The sequence below is a fragment of the Papaver somniferum genome, chromosome 1, assembly GCF_003573695.1.
Source record: "Papaver somniferum cultivar HN1 chromosome 1, ASM357369v1, whole genome shotgun sequence".
NCBI classification, from domain to species: domain Eukaryota; kingdom Viridiplantae; phylum Streptophyta; class Magnoliopsida; order Ranunculales; family Papaveraceae; genus Papaver; species Papaver somniferum.
Genome location: NC_039358.1, coordinates 195,784,032 through 195,805,006, shown reverse-complemented (window position 1 = coordinate 195,805,006; position 20,975 = coordinate 195,784,032).

Genomic DNA, 20,975 nt, shown 5'->3' with positions numbered 1-20,975 from the left:
TGTTAACTTCAAAAAGCCTACACTCTTCGTTATAAGTCGGAAATTGATTTCTGAGACTAAATTGTAAACTAGATAAACTCAAATTTAACAGAAAAAGTTTAAAAAATGTGTTATAATCACAATTAATATGTTCTAAGGCAATACGTCTAGAAAATATTGCATTTCTATGTATGTTGATTCAAAAAAATATGAAGGAAGTCAAATTTCACAATAGAAGAAGGATGAAAGACCAAGAAGAATTAATCCAAATCCTAACAAATTTCATCTATCTTGAATCAAATAGAAAGACAAAAGCCAACACAAAAATAAAGAGTTCATAAAAATGTTGAATTTTATATACGTTAACACAAAAAAGTTTACACACTTCGTTATACATATGAAATTGATTTCTGAAACTAAATTGTAAACTAGATAAACTCATCTTTAACATAAAAAGTTTGAAAAATGTATCGTAATCACAAATAATATGTTTTGAGACATTACGTCTAGTAAAAATTGCTTTTCTATGTACGTTGATTCAAGAAAATATGAAGGAAGTCAAATTTCACAATAGAAGAAGGATAAAAGCCCATGCTGAACTAATCCAAATTCCAACAAATTTCATCTATTTGAATCAAATTGAAAGACAAAGCCAAAGCATAAAGAAAGAGTTCATAAAAATGTTGAATTTCATATACGTGAACTCAAAAAAGTCTACACACTTTGTTATAAGTCTGAAATTGATTTCTGAAACTAAATTGTAAACTGGATAAACTCATCTTTAACAGAAAAAGTTTGAAAAATGTATTGTATTCACAATTAATATGTTCTAAGGCAATACGTCTAGTAAAAATTGCATTTCTATGTACGTTGATTCAAGAAAATATGAAGGAAGTCAAATTTCACAATAGAAGAAGGATAAAAGCCCATGCTGAACTAATCCAAATTCCAACAAATTTCATCTATTTGAATCAAATTGAAAGACAAAGCCAACACAAAAAGAAAGAGTTCATAAAAATGTTGAATTTTATATACGTTAACTCAAAAAAGTCTACACATTTCGTTATAAGTCGGAAATTGATTTCCGTGACTAAATTGTAAACTAGATAAACTCATCTTTAACAGAAAAAGTTTGAAAAATGTATTTTAATCACAAATTATATGTTCTAAGGAATTATGTCTAGTAAAAATTGCATTTCTATGAACGTTAATTCAAGAAAATATGGAGGAAGCCAAATTTCACAATATAAGAAGGATGAAAAACCAGCAAGAACAACAAATTTCATCTATCTTGAATCAAATAGAAAGACAAAGCCAACATATAAAGAAAAAGTTCATAAAAATGTTGAATCTTATATACGTTAACTCCAAAAAGCCTACACACTTTGTTATAAGTCTGAAATTGATTTCTGAAACTAAATTGTAAACTGGATAAACTCATCTTTAACAGAAAAAGTTTGAAAAACGTATTGTATTCACAATTAATATGTTCTAAGGCAATACGTCTAGTAAAAATTGCATTTCTATATACGTTGATTCAAAAAAATATGAAGGAAGTCAAATTTCACAATAGAAGAAGGATGAAAGACCAAGAAGAACTAATCCAAATCCTAACAAATTTCATCTATCTTGAATCAAATAGAAAGACAAAAGCCAACATATAAAGAAAAAGTTCATAAAAATGTTGAATCTTATATACGTTAACTCCAAAAAGTCTACACTCTTCGTTATAAGTCGGAAATTGATTTCTGAGACTAAATTGTAAACTAGATAAACTCAAATTTAACAGAAAAAGTTTGAAAAATGTATTGTAATCACAATTAATATGTTCTAAGGCAATACGTCTAGAAAATATTGCATTTCTATGTACGTTGATTCAAAAAAATATGAAGGAAGTCAAATTTCACAATAGAAGAAGGATGAAAGACCAAGAAGAACTAATCCAAATCCTAACAAATTTCATCTATCTTGAATCAAATAGAAAGACAAAAGCCAACAGAAAAAGAAAGAGTTCATAAAAACGTTGACTTTTATATGCGTTAACACAAAAAAGTTTACAAACTTCGTTATACATATGAAATTGATTTCTGAAACTAAATTGTAAACTAGATAAACTCATCTTTAACATAAAAAGTTTGAAAAATGTATCGTAATCACAAATAATATGTTTTAAGGCATTACGTCTGGTAAAAATTGCATTTCTATGTACGTTGATTCAAGAAAATATGAAGGAAGTCAAATTTCACAATAGAAGAAGGATAAAAGCCCATGCTGAACTAATCCAAATTCCAACAAATTTCATCTATTTGAATCAAATTGAAAGACAAATCCAACACAAAAAGAAAGAGTTCATAAAAATGTTGAATTTTATATACGTTAACTCAAAAAAGTCTACACATTTCGTTATAAGTCGGAAATTGATTTCCGTGACTAAATTGTAAACTAGATAAACTCATCTTTAACAGAAAAAGTTTGAAAAATGTATTTTAATTACAAATTATATGTTCTAAGGAATTATGTCTAGTAAAAATTGCATTTCTATGAACGTTAATTCAAGAAAATATGGAGGAAGCCAAATTTCACAATAGAAGAAGGATGAAAAACCAGCAAGAACAACAAATTTCATCTATCTTGAATCAAATAGAAAGACAAAGCCAACATATAAAGAAAAAGTTCATAAAAATGTTGAATCTTATATACGTTAACTCCAAAAAGCCTACACTCTTTGTTATAAGTCGGAAATTGATTTCTGAGACTAAATTGTAAACTAGATAAACTCAAATTTAACAGAAAAAGTTTGAAAAATGTGTTATAATCACAATTAATATGTTCTAAGGCAATACGTCTAGAAAATATTGCATTTCTATGTACGTTGATTCAAAAAAATATGAAGGAAGTCAAATTTCACAATAGAAGAAGGATGAAAGACCAAGAAGAACTAATCCAAATCCTAACAAATTTCATCTATATTGAATCAAATAGAAAGACAAAAGCCAACAGAAAAAGAAAGAGTTCATAAAAACGTTGACTTTTATATGCGTTAACACAAAAAAGTTTACAAACTTCGTTATACATACGAAATTGATTTCTGAAACTAAATTGTAAACTAGATAAACTCATCTTTAACATAAAAAGTTTGAAAAATGTATCGTAATCACAAATAATATGTTTTAAGGCATTACGTCTAGTAAAAATTGCTTTTCTATGTACGTTGATTCAAGAAAATATGAAGGAAGTCAAATTTCATAATAGAAGAAGGATAAAAGCCCATGCTGAACTAATCCAAATTCCAACAAATTTCATCTATTTGAATCAAATTGAAAGACAAAGCCAAAGCATAAAGAAAGAGTTCATAAAAATGTTGAGTTTCATATACGTTAACTCAAAAAAGTCTACACACTTTGTTATAAGTCTGAAATTGATTTCTGAAACTAAATTGTAAACTGGATAAACTCATCTTTAACAGAAAAAGTTTGAAAAATGTATTGTATTCACAATTAATATGTTCCAAGGCAATACGTCTAGTAAAAATTGCATTTCTATGTACGTTGATTCAAGAAAATATGAAGGAAGTCAAATTTCACAATAGAAGAAGGATAAAAGCCCATGCTGAACTAATCCAAATTCCAACAAATTTCATCTATTTGAATCAAATTGAAAGACAAAGCCAACACAAAAAGAAAGAGTTCATAAAAATGTTGAATTTTATATACGTTAACTCAAAAAAGTCTACACATTTCGTTATAAGTCGGAAATTGATTTCCGTGACTAAATTGTAAACTAGATAAACTCATCTTTAACAGAAAAAGTTTGAAAAATGTATTTTAATCACAAATTATATGTTCTAAGGAATTATGTCTAGTAAAAATTGCATTTCTATGAACGTTAATTCAATAAAATATGGAGGAAGCCAAATTTCACAATAGAAGAAGGATGAAAAACCAGCAAGAACAACAACTTTCATCTATCTTGAATCAAATAGAAAGACAAAGCCAACATATAAAGAAAAAGTTCATAGAAATGTTGAATCTTATATACGTTAACTCCAAAAAGCCTACACTCTTCGTTATAAGTCGGAAGTTGATTTCTGAGACTAAATTGTAAACTAGATAAACTCATCTTTAACAAAAAAAGTTTGAAAAATGTATTGTATTCACAATTAATATGTTCTAAGGCATTACGTCTAGTAAAAATTGCATTTCTATGTACGTTGATTCAAAAAAATATGAAGGAAGTCAAATTTCACAATAGAAGAAGGATGAAAGACCAATAAGAACTAATCCAAATCCTAACAAATTTCATCTATCTTGAATCAAATAGAAAGACAAAAGCCAACAGAAAAAGAAAGAGTTCATAAAAACGTTGACTTTTATATGCGTTAACACAAAAAAGTTTACAAACTGAGTTATACATATGAAATTGATTTCTGAAACTAAATTGTAAACTAGATAAACTCATCTTTAACATAAAAAGTTTGAAAAATGTATCGTAATCACAAATAATATGTTTTAAGGCATTACGTCTAGTAAAAAATTGCTTTTCTATGTACGTTGATTCAAGAAAATATGAAGGAAGTCAAATTTCACAATAGAAGAAGGATAAAAGCCCATGCTGAACTAATCCAAATTCCAACAAATTTCATCTATTTGAATCAAATTGAAAGACAAAGCCAAAGCATAAAGAAAGAGTTCATAAAACTGTTGAGTTTCATATACGTTAACTCAAAAAAGTCTACACACTTTGGTATAAGTCTGAAATTGATTTCTGAAACTAAATTGTAAACTGGATAAACTCATCTTTAACAGAAAAAGTTTGAAAAATGTATTGTATTCACAATTAATATGTTCTAAGGCAATACGTCTAGTAAAAATTGCATTTCTATGTACGTTGATTCAAGAAAATATGAAGGAAGTCAAATTTCACAATAGAAGAAGGATAAAAGCCCATGCTGAACTAATCCAAATTCCAACAAATTTCATCTATTTGAATCAAATTGAAAGACAAAGCCAACACAAAAAGAAAGAGTTCATAAAAATGTTGAATTTTATATACGTTAACTCAAAAAAGTCTACGCATTTCGTTATAAGTCGGAAATTGATTTCCGTGACTAAATTGTAAACTAGATAAACTCATCTTTAACAGAAAAAGTTTGAAAAATGTATTTTAATCACAAATTATATGTTCTAAGGAATTATGTCTAGTAAAAATTGCATTTCTATGAACGTTAATTCAAGAAAATATGGAGGAAGCCAAATTTCACAATAGAAGAAGGATGAAAAACCAGCAAGAACAACAAATTTTATCTATCTTGAATCAAATAGAAAGACAAAGCCAACATATAAAGAAAAAGTTCATAAAAATGTTGAATCTTATATACGTTAACTCCAAAAAGCCTACACTCTTCGTTATAAGTCGGAAATTGATTTCTGAGACTAAATTGTAAACTAGATAAACTCAAATTTAACATAAAAAGTTTGAAAAATGTATTGTAATCACAATTAATATGTTCTAAGGCAATACGTCTAGAAAAAATATCATTTCTATGTACGTTGATTCAAGAAAATATGAAGGAAGTCAAATTTCACAATAGAAGAAGGATAAAAGCCCATGCTAAACTAATCCAAATTCCAACAAATTTCATCTATTTGAATCAATTTGAAAGACAAAGCCAAAGCATAAAGAAAGAGTTCATAAAAATGTTGAGTTTCATATACGTTAACTCAAAAAAGTCTACACACTTTGTTATAAGTCTGAAATTGATTTCTGAAACTAAATTGTAAACTGGATAAACTCATCTTTAACAGAAAAAGTTTGAAAAATGTATTGTATTCACAATTAATATGTTCTAAGGCAATACGTCTAGTAAAAATTGCATTTCTATGTACGTTGATTCAAAAAAATATGAAGGAAGTCAAATTTCACAATAGAAGAAGGATGAAAGACCAAGAAGAACTAATCCAAATCCTAACAAATTTCATCTATCTTGAATCAAATAGAAAGATAAAAGCCAACATATAAAGAAAAAGTTCATAAAAATGTTGAATCTTATATACGTTAACTCCAAAAAGTCTACACTCTTCGTTATAAGTCGGAAATTGATTTCTGAGACTAAATTGTAAACTAGATAAACTCAAATTTAACATAAAAAGTTTGAAAAATGTATTGTAATCACAATTAATATGTTCTAAGGCAATACGTCTAGAAAAAATATCATTTCTATGTACGTTGATTCAAGAAAATATGAAGGAAGTCAAATTTCACAATAGAAGAAGGATAAAAGCCCATGCTAAACTAATCCAAATTCCAACAAATTTCATCTATTTGAATCAATTTGAAAGACAAAGCCAAAGCATAAAGAAAGAGTTCATAAAAATGTTGAGTTTCATATACGTTAACTCAAAAAAGTCTACACACTTTGTTATAAGTCTGAAATTGATTTCTGAAACTAAATTGTAAACTGGATAAACTCATCTTTAACAGAAAAAGTTTGAAAAATGTATTGTATTCACAATTAATATGTTCTCAGGCAATACGCCTAGTAAAAATTGCATTTCTATGTACGTTGATTCAAGAAAATATGAATGAAGTCAAATTTCACAGTAGAAGAAGGATGAAAGACCATTCAGAAATAATCCAAATCCTGACAAATTTCATCTATTTTGAATCAAATAGAAAGACAAAGCCAACACAAAAAGAAAGAGTTCATAAAAATGTTGAATTTTATATACGTTAACTCCAAAAAGTCTACACTCTTCGTTATAAGTCGGAAATTGATTTCTGAGACTAAATTGTAAACTAGATAAACTCAAATTTAACATAAAAAGTTTGAAAAATGTATTGTAATCACAATTAATATGTTCTAAGGCAATACGTCTAGAAAAAATATCATTTCTATGTACGTTGATTCAAGAAAATATGAAGGAAGTCAAATTTCACAATAGAAGAAGGATGAAAGACCATGCAGAAATAATCCAAATCCTAACAAATTTCATCTATTTTGAATCAAATAGAAAGACAAAGCCAACAAAAAAGGAAAGAGTTCATAAAAATATTGAATTTTACATAAGTTAACTCAAAAAACTCTACACATTTCGTTATAAGTCGGGAAATTTATTTCTGAGACTAAATTGCAAACTAGATAAACTCATCTTTAATAGAAAAAGTTTGAAAATGTATTGTAATTACAATTAATATGTTCTAAGCCAATACGTCTAGTAAAAATTGCATTTCTATGTACGTTGATTCAAGAAAATATGAAGGAAGTCAAATTTCACAATAGAAGAAGGATGAAAGACCATGCAGAAATAATCCAAATCCTAACAAATTTCATCTATTTTGAATCAAATAGAAAGACAAAGCCAACAAAAAAAGAAAGAGTTCATAAAAATATTGAATTTTACATAAGTTAACTCAAAAAACTCTACACATTTCGTTATAAGTCGGGAAATTTATTTCTGAGACTAAATTGCAAACTAGATAAACTCATCATTAATAGAAAAAGTTTGAAAATGTATTGTAATTACAATTAATATGTTCTAAGCCAATACGTCAAGTAAAAATTGCATTTCTATGTATGTTGATTCAAGAAAATATGAAGGAAGTCAGATTTCACAATAGAAGAAGGATGAAAGACCATGCAGAACTAATCAAAATCCTAACAAATTTCATCTATCTTGAATCAAATAGAAAGACAAAGCCAACACAAAAAGAAAGAGTTCATAAAAATTTTGAATTTTACATCCGTTAACTCAAAAAAGTCTACACACTTCGTTATAAGTGGGAAATTGATTTCTGAGACTAAATTGTAAACTAGTTAAACTCATCTTTAACAGAAAAAGTTTGAAAAATGTATTGTATTTACAATTAATATGTTCTAAGGCAATACGTCTATTAAAAATTGCATTTCTCTGTACGTTGATTCAAGAAAATATGAAGGAAGTCTGATTTCATAATATAGAAGAAGGATGAAAGACCATGCAGAACTAATCAAAATCCCAACAAATTTCATCTATCTTGAATCAAATAGAAAGACAAAGCCAACATAAAAAGAAAGAGTTCATAAATTTTTGAATTTTACATCCGTTAACTTAAAAAAGTCTACACATTTCGTTATAAGTCGGAAATTGATTTCTAAGACTAAATTGTAAACTAGATAAACTCATCTTTAACAGAAAAAGTTTGAAAAATGTATTGTAATTACAATTAATATGTTCTCCGGCAATACGTGTAGTAAAAATTGCTTTTCTATGTACGTTGATTCAAGAAAATATGAATGAAGTCAAATTTCACAATAGAAGAAGGATGAAAGACCATGCAGAAATAATCCAAATCCTAACAAATTTCATCTATTTTGAATCAAATAGAAAGACAAAGCCAACACAAAAAGAAAGAGTTCATAAAAATATTGAATTTTATATACGTTAACTCAAAAAAGTATACACATTTCGTTATAAGTCGGGAAATTTATTTCTGAGACTAAATTGTAAACTAGATAGACTCATCTTTAACAGAAAAAGTTTGAAAAATGTATTGTAATTATAATTAATATGTTCTAAGGCAATACGTCTAGTAAAAATTGCATTTCTATGTACGTTGATTCAAGAAAATATGAAGGAAGTCAAATTTCACAATAGAAGAAGGATGAAAGACCATGCAGAACTAATCCAAATCCTAACAAATTTAATCTATCTTGAATCAAATAGAAAGACAAAGCCAACACAAAAAGAAAGAGTTCATAAAAATGTTGAATTTTATATACGTTAACTCAAAAAAGTCTACACACTTCGTTATAAGTCGGAAATTGATTTCTGAGACTAAATTGTAAACTAGATAGACTCATCTTTAACAGAAAAAGTTTGAAAAATATATTGTAATTTCAATTAATATGTTCTGAGGCAATACGCCTAGTAAATTTTTTATTTCTATGTACGTTGATTCAACAAAATATGAAGGAAGTCAAATTTCACAATAGAAGAAGGATGAAAGACCATGCAAAACTAATCCAAATCCTAACAAATTTCATCTATCTTGAATCAAATAGAAACACAAAGCCAACACAAAAAGAAAGAGTTCATAAAAATATTGAATTTAATATACGTTAACTCAAAAAAGACTACACACTTCGTTATGAGTGGGAAATTGATTTCTGAGACTAAATTGTAAACTAGTTAAACTCATCTTTAACAGAAAAAGTTTGAAAAATGTATTGTAATTATAATTAATATGTTCTAAGGCAATACGTATAGTAAAAATTGCATTTCTATGTACGTTGATTCAAGAAAATATGAAGGAAGTCAGATTTCACAATAGAAGAAGGATGAAAGACCATGCAGAACTAATCAAAATCCTAACAAATTTCATCTATCTTGAATCAAATAGAAAGACAAAGCCAACACAAAAAGAAAGAGTTCATAAATATTTTGAATTTTACATCTGTTAACTCAAAAAAGTCTACACATTTCGTTATAAGTCGGAAATTGATTTCTGAGACTAAATTGTAAACTAGATAAACTCATCTTTAACAGAAAAAGTTTGAAAAATGTATTGTAATTACAATTATTATGTTCTCAGGCAATACGTCTAGTAAAAATTGCATTTCTATGTACGTTGATTCAAGAAAATATGAATGAAGTCAAATTTCACAATAGAAGAAAGATGAAAGACCATGCAGAAATAAACCAAATCCTGACAAATTTCATCTATTTTGAATCAAATAGAAAGACAAAGCCAACACAAAAAGAAAGAGTTCATAAAAATATTGAATTTTATATAAGTTAACTCAAAAAAGTCTACACATTTCGTTATAAGTCAGGAAATTTATTTCTGAGACTAAATTGCGAACTAGATAAACTCATCTTTAAGAGAAAAAGTTTGAAAATGTATTGTAATTACAATTAATATGTTCTAATGCAATACGTCTAGTAAAAATTGCATTTCTATGTACGTTGATTCAAGAAAATATGAAGGAAGTCAAATTTCACAATAGAAGAAGGATGAAAGACCATGCGGAACTAATCCAAATCCTAACAAATTTCATCTATTTTGAATCAAATAGAAAGACAAAGCCAACACAAAAAGAAAGAGTTCATAAAAATATTGAATTTTACATAAGTTAACTCAAAAAACTCTACACACTTCGTTATAAGTGGGAAATTGATTTCTAAGACTAAATTGTAAACTAGTTAAACTCATCTTTAATAGAAAAAGTTTGACAATGTATTGTAATTACAATTAATATGTTCTAAGGCAATACGTCTAGTAAAAATTGCCTTTCTATGTACGTTGATTCAAGAAAATATGAAGGAAGTCAGATTTCACAATAGAAGAAGGATGAAAGACCATGCAGAACTAATCAAAATCCTAACAAATTTCATCTATCTTGAATCAAATAGAAATACAAAGCCAACACAAAAAGAAAGAGTTCATAAAAATTTTGAATTTTACATCCGTTAACTCAAAAAAGTCTACACATTTCGTTATAAGTCGGAAATTGATTTCTGAGACTAAATTGTAAACTAGATAAACTCATCTTTAACAGAAAAGTTCGAAAAATGTATTGTAATTACAATTAATACGTTCTAAGGCAATACATAAAGTAAAAATTGCATTTCTATGTACGTTGATTCAAGAAAATATGAAGGAAGTCAGATTTCACAATAGAAGAAGGATGAAAGACCATGCAGAACTAATCAAAATCCTGAAAAATTTCATCTATCTTGAATCAAATAAAAAGACAAAGCCAACACAAAAAGAAAGAGTTCATAAAAATTTTGAATTTTACATCCGTTAACTCAAAAAAGTCTACACATTTCGTTATAAGTCGGAAATTGATTTCTGAGACTAAATTGTAAACTAGATAAACTCATCTTTAACAGAAAAAGTTCGAAAAATGTATTGTAATTACAATTAATATGTTCTAAGGCAATACGTCAAGTAAAAATTGCATTTCTATGTACGTTGATTCAAGAAAATATGAAGGAAGTCAAATTTCACAATATATGAAGGATGAAAGACCATGCAGAACTAATCCAAATCCTAACAAATTTTATCTATCTTGAATCAAATAGAAAGACAAAGCCAACACAAAAAGAAAGAGTTCATAAAAATGTTGAATTTTATATACGTTAACTCAAAAAAGTCTACACACTTCGTTATAAGTCGGAAATTGATTTCTGAGACTAAATTGTAAACTAGATAGACTCATCTTTAACAGAAAAAGTTTGAAAATACATTGTAATTACAATTAATATGTTCTGAGGCAATACGCCTAGTAAAAATTTTATTTCTATGTACGTTGATTCAACAAAATATGAAGGAAGTCAAATTTCACAATAGAAGAAGGATGAAAGACCATGCAGAACTAATCCAAATCCTAAAAATTTCATCTATCTTGAATCAAATAGAAAGACAAAGCCAACACAAAAAGAAAGAGTTCATAAAAATGTTGAATTTAATATACGTTAACTCAAAAAAGACTACACACTTCGTTATGAGTGGGAAATTGATTTCTGAGACTAAATTGTAAACTAGTTAAACTCATCTTAAACAGAAAAGGTTTGAAAAATGTATTGTAATTACAATTAATATGTTCTAAGGCAATACGTCAAGTAAAAATTGCATTTCTATGTATGTTGATTCAAGAAAATATGAAGGAAGTCAGATTTCACAATAGAAGAAGGATGAAAGACCATGCAGAACTAATCAAAATCCTAACAAATTTCATCTATCTTGAATCAAATAGAAAGACAAAGCCAACACCAAAAGAAAGAGTTCATAAAATTTTTGAATTTTACATCCGTTAACTCGAAAAAGTCTACACATTTCGTTATAAGTCGGAAATTGATTTCTGAAACTAAATTGTAAACTAGATAAACTCATCTTTAACAGAAAAAGTTTGAAAAATGTATTGTAATTACAATTATTATGTTCTCAGGCAATACGTCTAGTAAATATTGCATTTCTATGTACGTTGATTCAAGAAAATATGAATGAAGTCAAATTTCACAATAGAAGAAGGATGAAAACCATGCAGAAATAATCCAAATCCTAACAAATTTCATCTATTTTGAATCAAATAGAAAGACAAAGCCAACACAAAAAGAAAGAGTTCATAAAAATATTGAATTTTATATAAGTTAACTCAAAAAAGTCTACACATTTCGTTATAAGTCGGGAAATTTATTTCTGAGACTAAATTGCAAACTAGATAAACTCATATTTAATAGAAAAAGTTTGAAAATGTATTGTAATTACAATTAATATGTTCTAAGGCAATACGTCAAGTAAAAATTGCATTTCTATGTACGTTGATTAAAGAAAATATGAAGTCAGATTTCACAATAGAAGAAGGATGAAAGACCATGCAGAACTAATCAAAGTCCTAACAAATTTCATCTATCTTGAATCAAATAGAAAGACAAAGCCAACACAAAAAGAAAGAGTTCATAAAAATTTTGAATTTTACATCTGTTAACTCAAAAAAGTCTACACATTTCGTTATAAGTCGGAAATTGATTTCTGAGACTAAATTGTAAACTAGATAAACTCATCTTTAACAGAAAAGTTCGAAAAATGTATTGTAATTACAATTAATACGTTCTAAGGCAATACATAAAGTAAAAATTGCATTTCTATGTACGTTGATTCAAGAAAATATGAAGGAAGTCAGATTTCACAATAGAAGAAGGATGAAAGACCATGCAGAACTAATCAAAATCCTAACAAATTTCATCTATCTTGAATCAAATAGAAAGACAAAGCCAACACAAAAAGAAAGAGTTCATAAAAATTTTGAATTTTACATCCGTTAACTCAAAAAAGTCTACACATTTCGTTATAAGTCGGAAATTGATTTCTGAGACTAAATTGTAAACTAGATAAACTCATCTTTAACAGAAAAAGTTTGAAAAATGTATTGTAATTACAATTATTATGTTCTCAGGCAATACGTCTAGTAAAAATTGCATTTCTATGTACGTTGATTCAAGAAAATATGAATGAAGTCAAATTTCACAATAGAAGAAGGATGAAAGACCATGCAGAAATAATCCAAATCCTGACAAATTTCATCTATTTTGAATCAAATAGAAAGACAAAGCCAACACAAAAAGAAAGAGTTCATAAAAATATTGAATTTTATATAAGTTAACTCAAAAAAGTCTACACATTTCGTTATAAGTCAGGAAATTTATTTCTGAGACTAAATTGCAAACTAGATAAACTCATCTTTAAGAGAAAAAGTTTGAAAATGTATTGTAATTACAATTAATATGTTCTAATGCAATACGTCTAGTAAAAACTGCATTTCTATGTACGTTGATTCAAGAAAATATGAAGGAAGTCAAATTTCACAATAGAAGAAGGATGAAAGACCATGCGGAACTAATCCAAATCCTAACAATTTTCATCTATTTTGAATAAAATAGAAAGACAAAGCCAACACAAAAAGAAAGAGTTCATAAAAATGTTGAATTTTATATACGTTAACTCAAAAATGTCTACACACTTCGTTATAAGTCGGAAATTGATTTCTAAGACTAAATTGTAAACTAGATAGACTCATCTTTAACAGAAAAAGTTTGAAAAATATATTGTAATTACAATTAATATGTTCTGAGGCAATACGCCTAGTAAAAATTTTATTTCTATGTACGTTGATTCAACAAAATATGAAGGAAGTCAAATTTCACAATAGAAGAAGGATGAAAGACCATGCAGAACTAATCCAAATCCTAAAAATTTCATCTATCTTGAATCAAATAGAAAGACAAAGCCAACACAAAAAGAAAGAGTTCATAAAAATGTTGAATTTAATATACGTTAACTCAAAAAAGACTACACACTTCGTTATGAGTGGGAAATTGATTTCTGAGACTAAATTGTAAACTAGTTAAACTCATCTTAAACAGAAAAGGTTTGAAAAATGTATTGTTATTACAATTAATATGTTCTAAGGCAATACGTCTAGTAAAAATTGCATTTCTATGTACGTTGATTCAAGAAAATATGAAGGAAGTCAGATTTCACAATAGAAGAATGATGAAAGACCATGCAGAACTAATCAAAATCCTAACAAATTTCATCTATCTTGAATCAAATAGAAAGACAAAGCCAACACAAAAAGAAAGAGTTCATAAATATTTTGAATTTTACATCTGTTAACTCAAAAAAGTCTACACATTTCGTTATAAGTCGGAAATTGATTTCTGAGACTAAATTGTAAACTAGATAAACTCATCTTTAACAGAAAAAGTTTGAAAAATGTATTGTAATTACAATTATTATGTTCTCAGGCAATACGTCTAGTAAAAATTGCATTTCTATGTACGTTGATTCAAGAAAATATGAATAAAGTCAAATTTCACAGTAGAAGAAGGATGAAAGACCATGCAGAAATAATCCAAATCCTGACAAATTTCATCTATTTTGAATCAAATAGAAAGACAAAGCCAACACAAAAAGAAAGAGTTCATAAAAATGTTGAATTTTATATACGTTAACTCAAAAAAGTCTACACACTTCGTTATAAGTCGGAAATTGATTTCTGAGACTAAATTGTAAACTAGATAGACTCATCTTTAACAGAAAAAGTTTGAAAAATATATTGTAATTACAATTAATATGTTCTGAGGCAATTCGCCTAGTAAAAATTTTATTTCTATGTACGTTGATTCAACAAAATATGAAGGAAGTCAAATTTCACAATAGAAGAAGGATGAAAGACCATGCAGAACTAATCCAAATCCTAAAAATTTCATCTATCTTGAATCAAATAGAAAGACAAAGCCAACACAAAAAGAAAGAGTTCATAAAAATGTTGAATTTAATATACGTTAACTCAAAAAAGACTACACACTTCGTTATGAGTGGGAAATTGATTTCTGAGACTAAATTGTAAACTAGTTAAACTCATCTTTAACAGAAAAAGTTTGAAAAATGTATTGTAATTACAATTAATATGTTCTAAGGCAATACGTCTAGTAAAAATTGCATTTCTATGTACGTTGATTCAAGAAAATATGAAGGAAGTCAGATTTCACAATAGAAGAATGATGAAAGACCATGCAGAACTAATCAAAATCCTGACAAATTTCATCTATCTTGAATCAAATAAAAAGACAAAGCCAACACAAAAAGAAAGAGTTCATAAAAATTTTGAATTTTACATCCATTAACTCAAAAAAGTCTACACATTTCGTTATAAGTCGGAAATTGATTTCTGAGACTAAATTGTAAACTAGATAAACTCATCTTTAACAGAAAAAGTTCGAAAAATGTATTGTAATTACAATTAATATGTTCTAAGGCAATACGTCAAGTAAAAATTGCATTTCTATGTACGTTGATTCAAGAAAATATGAAGGAAGTCAAATTTCACAATATATGAAGGATGAAAGACCATGCAGAACTAATCCAAATCCTAACAAATTTCATCTATCTTGAATCAAATAGAAAGACAAAGCCAACACAAAAAGAAAGAGTTCATAAAAATGTTGAATTTTATATACGTTAACTCAAAAAAGTCTACACACTTCGTTATAAGTCGGAAATTGATTTCTGAGACTAAATTGTAAACTAGATAGACTCATCTTTAACAGAAAAAGTTTGAAAAATACATTGTTATTACAATTAATATGTTCTGAGGCAATACGCCTAGTAAAAATTTTATTTCTATGTACGTTGATTCAACAAAATATGAAGGAAGTCAAATTTCACAATAGAAGAAGGATGAAAGACCATGCAGAACTAATCCAAATCCTAAAAATTTCATCTATCTTGAATCAAATAGAAAGACAAAGCCAACACAAAAAGAAAGAGTTCATAAAAATGTTGAATTTAATATACGTTAACTCAAAAAAGACTACACACTTCGTTATGAGTGGGAAATTGATTTCTGAGACTAAATTGTAAACTAGTTAAACTCATCTTAAACAGAAAAAGTTTGAAAAATGTATTGTAATTACAATTAATATGTTCTAAGGCAATACGTCTAGTAAAAATTGCATTTCTATGTACGTTGATTCAAGAAAATATGAAGGAAGTCAGATTTCACAATAGAAGAATGATGAAAGACCATGCAGAACAAATCAAAATCCTAACAAATTTCATCTATCTTGAATCAAATAGAAAGACAAAGCCAACACAAAAAGAAAGAGTTCATAAATATTTTGAATTTTACATCTGTTAACTCAAAAAAGTCTACACATTTCGTTATAAGTCGGAAATTGATTTCTGAGACTAAATTGTAAACTAGATAAACTCATCTTTAACATAAAAAGTTTGAAAAATGTATTGTAATTTCAATTATTATGTTCTCAGGCAATACGTCTAGTAAAAATTACATTTCTATGTACGTTGATTCAAGAAAATATGAATGAAGTCAAATTTCACAGTAGAAGAAGGATGAAAGACCATGCAGAAATAATCCAAATCCTGACAAATTTCATCTATTTTGAATCAAATAGAAAGACAAAGCCAACACAAAAAGAAAGAGTTCATAAAAATGTTGAATTTTATATACGTTAACTCAAAAAAGTCTACACACTTCGTTATAAGTCGGAAATTGATTTCTGAGACTAAATTGTAAACTAGATAGACTCATCTTTAACAGAAAAAGTTTGAAAAATATATTGTAATTACAATTAATATGTTCTGAGGCAATTCTCCTAGTAAAAATTTTATTTCTATGTACGTTGATTCAACAAAATATGAAGGAAGTCAAATTTCACAATATAAGAAGGATGAAAGACCATGCAGAACTAATCCAAATCCTAAAAATTGCATCTATCTTGAATCAAATAGAAAGACAAAGCCAACACAAAAAGAAAGAGTTCATAAAAATGTTGAATTTAATATACGTTAACTCAAAAAAGACTACACACTTCGTAATGAGTGGGAAATTGATTTCTGAGACTAAATTGTAAACTAGTTAAACTCATCTTTAACAGAAAAAGTTTGAAAAATGTATTGTAATTACAATTAATATGTTCTAAGGCAATACGTCTAGTAAAAATTGCATTTCTATGTACGTTGATTCAAGAAAATATGAAGGAAGTCAGATTTCACAATAGAAGAATGATGAAAGACCATGCAGAACTAATCAAAATCCTGACAAATTTCATCTATCTTGAATCAAATAAAAAGACAAAGCCAACACAAAAAGAAAGAGTTCATAAAAATTTTGAATTTTACATCCATTAACTCAAAAAAGTCTACACATTTCGTTATAAGTCGGAAATTGATTTCTGAGACTAAATTGTAAACTAGATAAACTCATCTTTAACAGAAAAAGTTCGAAAAATGTATTGTAATTACAATTAATATGTTCTAAGGCAATACGTCAAGTAAAAATTGCATTTCTATGTACGTTGATTCAAGAAAATATGAAGGAAGTCAAATTTCACAATATATGAAGGATGAAAGACCATGCAGAACTAATCCAAATCCTAACAAATTTCATCTATCTTGAATCAAATAGAAAGACAAAGCCAACACAAAAAGAAAGAGTTCATAAAAATGTTGAATTTTATATACGTTAACTCAAAAAAGTCTACACACTTCGTTATAAGTCGGAAATTGATTTCTGAGACTAAATTGTAAACTAGATAGACTCATCTTTAACAGAAAAAGTTTGAAAAATACATTGTAATTACAATTAATATGTTCTGAGGCAATACGCCTAGTAAAAATTTTATTTCTATGTACGTTGATTCAACAAAATATGAAGGAAGTCAAATTTCACAATAGAAGAAGGATGAAAGACCATGCAGAACTAATCCAAATCCTAAAAATTTCATCTATCTTGAATCAAATAGAAAGACAAAGCCAACACAAAAAGAAAGAGTTCATAAAAATGTTGAATTTAATATACGTTAACTCAAAAAAGACTACACACTTCGTTATGAGTGGGAAATTGATTTCTGAGACTAAATTGTAAACTAGTTAAACTCATCTTAAACAGAAAAGGTTTGAAAAATGTATTGTTATTACAATTAATATGTTCTAAGGCAATACGTCTAGTAAAAATTGCATTTCTATGTACGTTGATTCAAGAAAATATGAAGGAAGTCAGATTTCACAATAGAAGAATGATGAAAGACCATGCAGAACTAATCAAAATCCTAACAAATTTCATCTATCTTGAATCAAATAGAAAGACAAAGCCAACACAAAAAGAAAGAGTTCATAAATATTTTGAATTTTACATCTGTTAACTCAAAAAAGTCTACACATTTCGTTATAAGTCGGAAATTGATTTCTGAGACTAAATTGTAAACTAGATAAACTCATCTTTAACAGAAAAAGTTTGAAAAATGTATTGTAATTACAATTATTATGTTCTCAGGCAATACGTCTAGTAAAAATTGCATTTCTATGTACGTTGATTCAAGAAAATATGAATGAAGTCAAATTTCACAATAGAAGAAGGATGAAAGACCATGCAGAAATAATCCAAATCCTGACAAATTTCATCTATTTTGAATCAAATAGAAAGACAAAGCCAACACAAAAAGAAAGAGTTCATAAAAATATTGAATTTTATATAAGTTAACTCAAAAAAGTCTACACATTTCGTTATAAGTCAGGAAATTTATTTCTGAGACTAAATTGCAAACTAGATAAACTCATCTTTAAGAGAAAAAGTTTGAAAATGTATTGTAATTACAATTAATATGTTCTAATGCAATACGTCTAGTAAAAACTGCATTTCTATGTACGTTGATTCAAGAAAATATGAAGGAAGTCAAATTTCACAATAGAAGAAGGATGAAAGACCATGCGGAACTAATCCAAATCCTAACAATTTCCATCTATTTTTAATCAAATAGAAAGACAAAGCCAACACAAAAAGAAAGAGTTCATAAATTTTTTGAATTTTACATACGTTAACTCAAAAAAGTCTACACATTTCGTTATAAGTCGGAAATTGATTTCTGAGACTAAATTGTAAACTAGATAAACTCATCTTTAACAGAAAAAGTTTGAAAAATGTATTGTAATTACAATTAATATGTTCTTAGGCAATACGTCTAGTAAAAATTGCATTTCTATGTACGTTGATTCAAGAAAACATGAAGGAAGTCAAATTTCACAATAGAAGAAGGATGAAAGACCATGCAGAACTAATCCAAATCCTAACAAATTTCATCTATCTTGAATCAAATAGAAAGACAAAGCCAACACAAAAAGAAAGAGTTCATAAAAATGTTGAATTTAATATACGTTAACTCAAAAAAGTCTACACACTTCGTTATCAGTGGGAAATTGATTTCTGAGACTAAATTGTAAACTAGTTAAACTCATCTTTAACAGAAAAAGTTTGAAAAATGTATTGTAATTACAATTAATATGTTCTAAGGCAATACGTCTAGTAAAAATTGCATTTCTATGTACGTTGATTCAAGAAAATATGAAGGAAGTCAGATTTCACAATAGAAGAATGATGAAAGACCATGCAGAACTAATCAAAATCCTAACAAATTTCATCTATCTTGAATCAAATAGAAAGACAAAGCCAACACAAAAAGAAAGAGTTCATAAATATTTTGAATTTTACATCTGTTAACTCAAAAAAGTCTACACATTTCGTTATAAGTCGGAAATTGATTTCTGAGACTAGATTGTAAACTAGATAAACTCATCTTTAACAGAAAAAGTTTGAAAAATGTATTGTAATTACAATTACTATGTTCTCAGGCAATACGTCTAGTAAAAATTGCATTTCTATGTACGTTGATTCAAGAAAATATGAATGAAGTCAAATTTCACAGTAGAAGAAGGATGAAAGACCATGCAGAAATAATCCAAATCCTGACAAATTTCATCTATTTTGAATAAAATAGAAAGACAAAGCCAACACAAAAAGAAAGAGTTCATAAAAATGTTGAATTTTATATACGTTAACTCAAACAAGTCTACACACTTCGTTAAAAGTCGGAAATTGATTTCTGAGACTAAATTGTAAACTAGATAGACTCATCTTTAACAGAAAAAGTTTGAAAAATATATTGTAATTACAATTAATATGTTCTGAGGCAATACGCCTAGTAAAAATTTTATTTCTATGTACGTTGATTCAACAAAATATGAAGGAAGTCAAATTTCACAATAGAAGAAGGATGAAAGACCATGCAGAACTAATCCAAATCCTAAAAATTTCATCTATCTTGAATCAAATAGAAAGACAAAGCCAACACAAAAAGAAAGAGTTCATAAAAATGTTGAATTTAATATACGTTAACTCAAAAAAGACTACACACTTCGTTATGAGTGGGAAATTGATTTCTGAGACTAAATTGTAAACTAGTTAAACTCATCTTTAACAGAAAAAGTTTGAAAAATGTATTGTAATTACAATTAATATGTTCTAAGGCAATACGTCTAGTAAAAATTGCATTTCTATGTACGTTGATTCAAGAAAATATGAAGGAAGTCAGATTTCACAATAGAAGAATGATGAAAGACCATGCAGAACTAATCAAAATCCTGACAAATTTCATCTATCTTGAATCAAATAAAAAGACAAAGCCAACACAAAAAGAAAGAGTTCATAAAAATTTTGAATTTTACATCCATTAACTCAAAAAAGTCTACACATTTCGTTATAAGTCGGAAATTGATTTCTGAGACTAAATTGTAAACTAGATAAACTCATCTTTAACAGAAAAAGTTCGAAAAATGTATTGTAATTACAATTAATATGTTCTAAGGCAATACGTCAAGTAAAAATTGCATTTCTATGTACGTTGATTCAAGAAAATATGAAGGAAGTCAAATTTCACAATATATGAAGGATGAAAAACCATGCAGAACTAATCCAAATCCTAACAAATTTCATCTATCTTGAATCAAATAGAAAGACAAAGCCAACACAAAAAGAAAGAGTTCATAAAAATGTTGAATTTTATATACGTTAACTCAAAAAAGTCTACACACTTCGTTATAAGTCGGAAATTGATTTCTGAGACTAAATTGTAAACTAGATAGACTCATCTTTA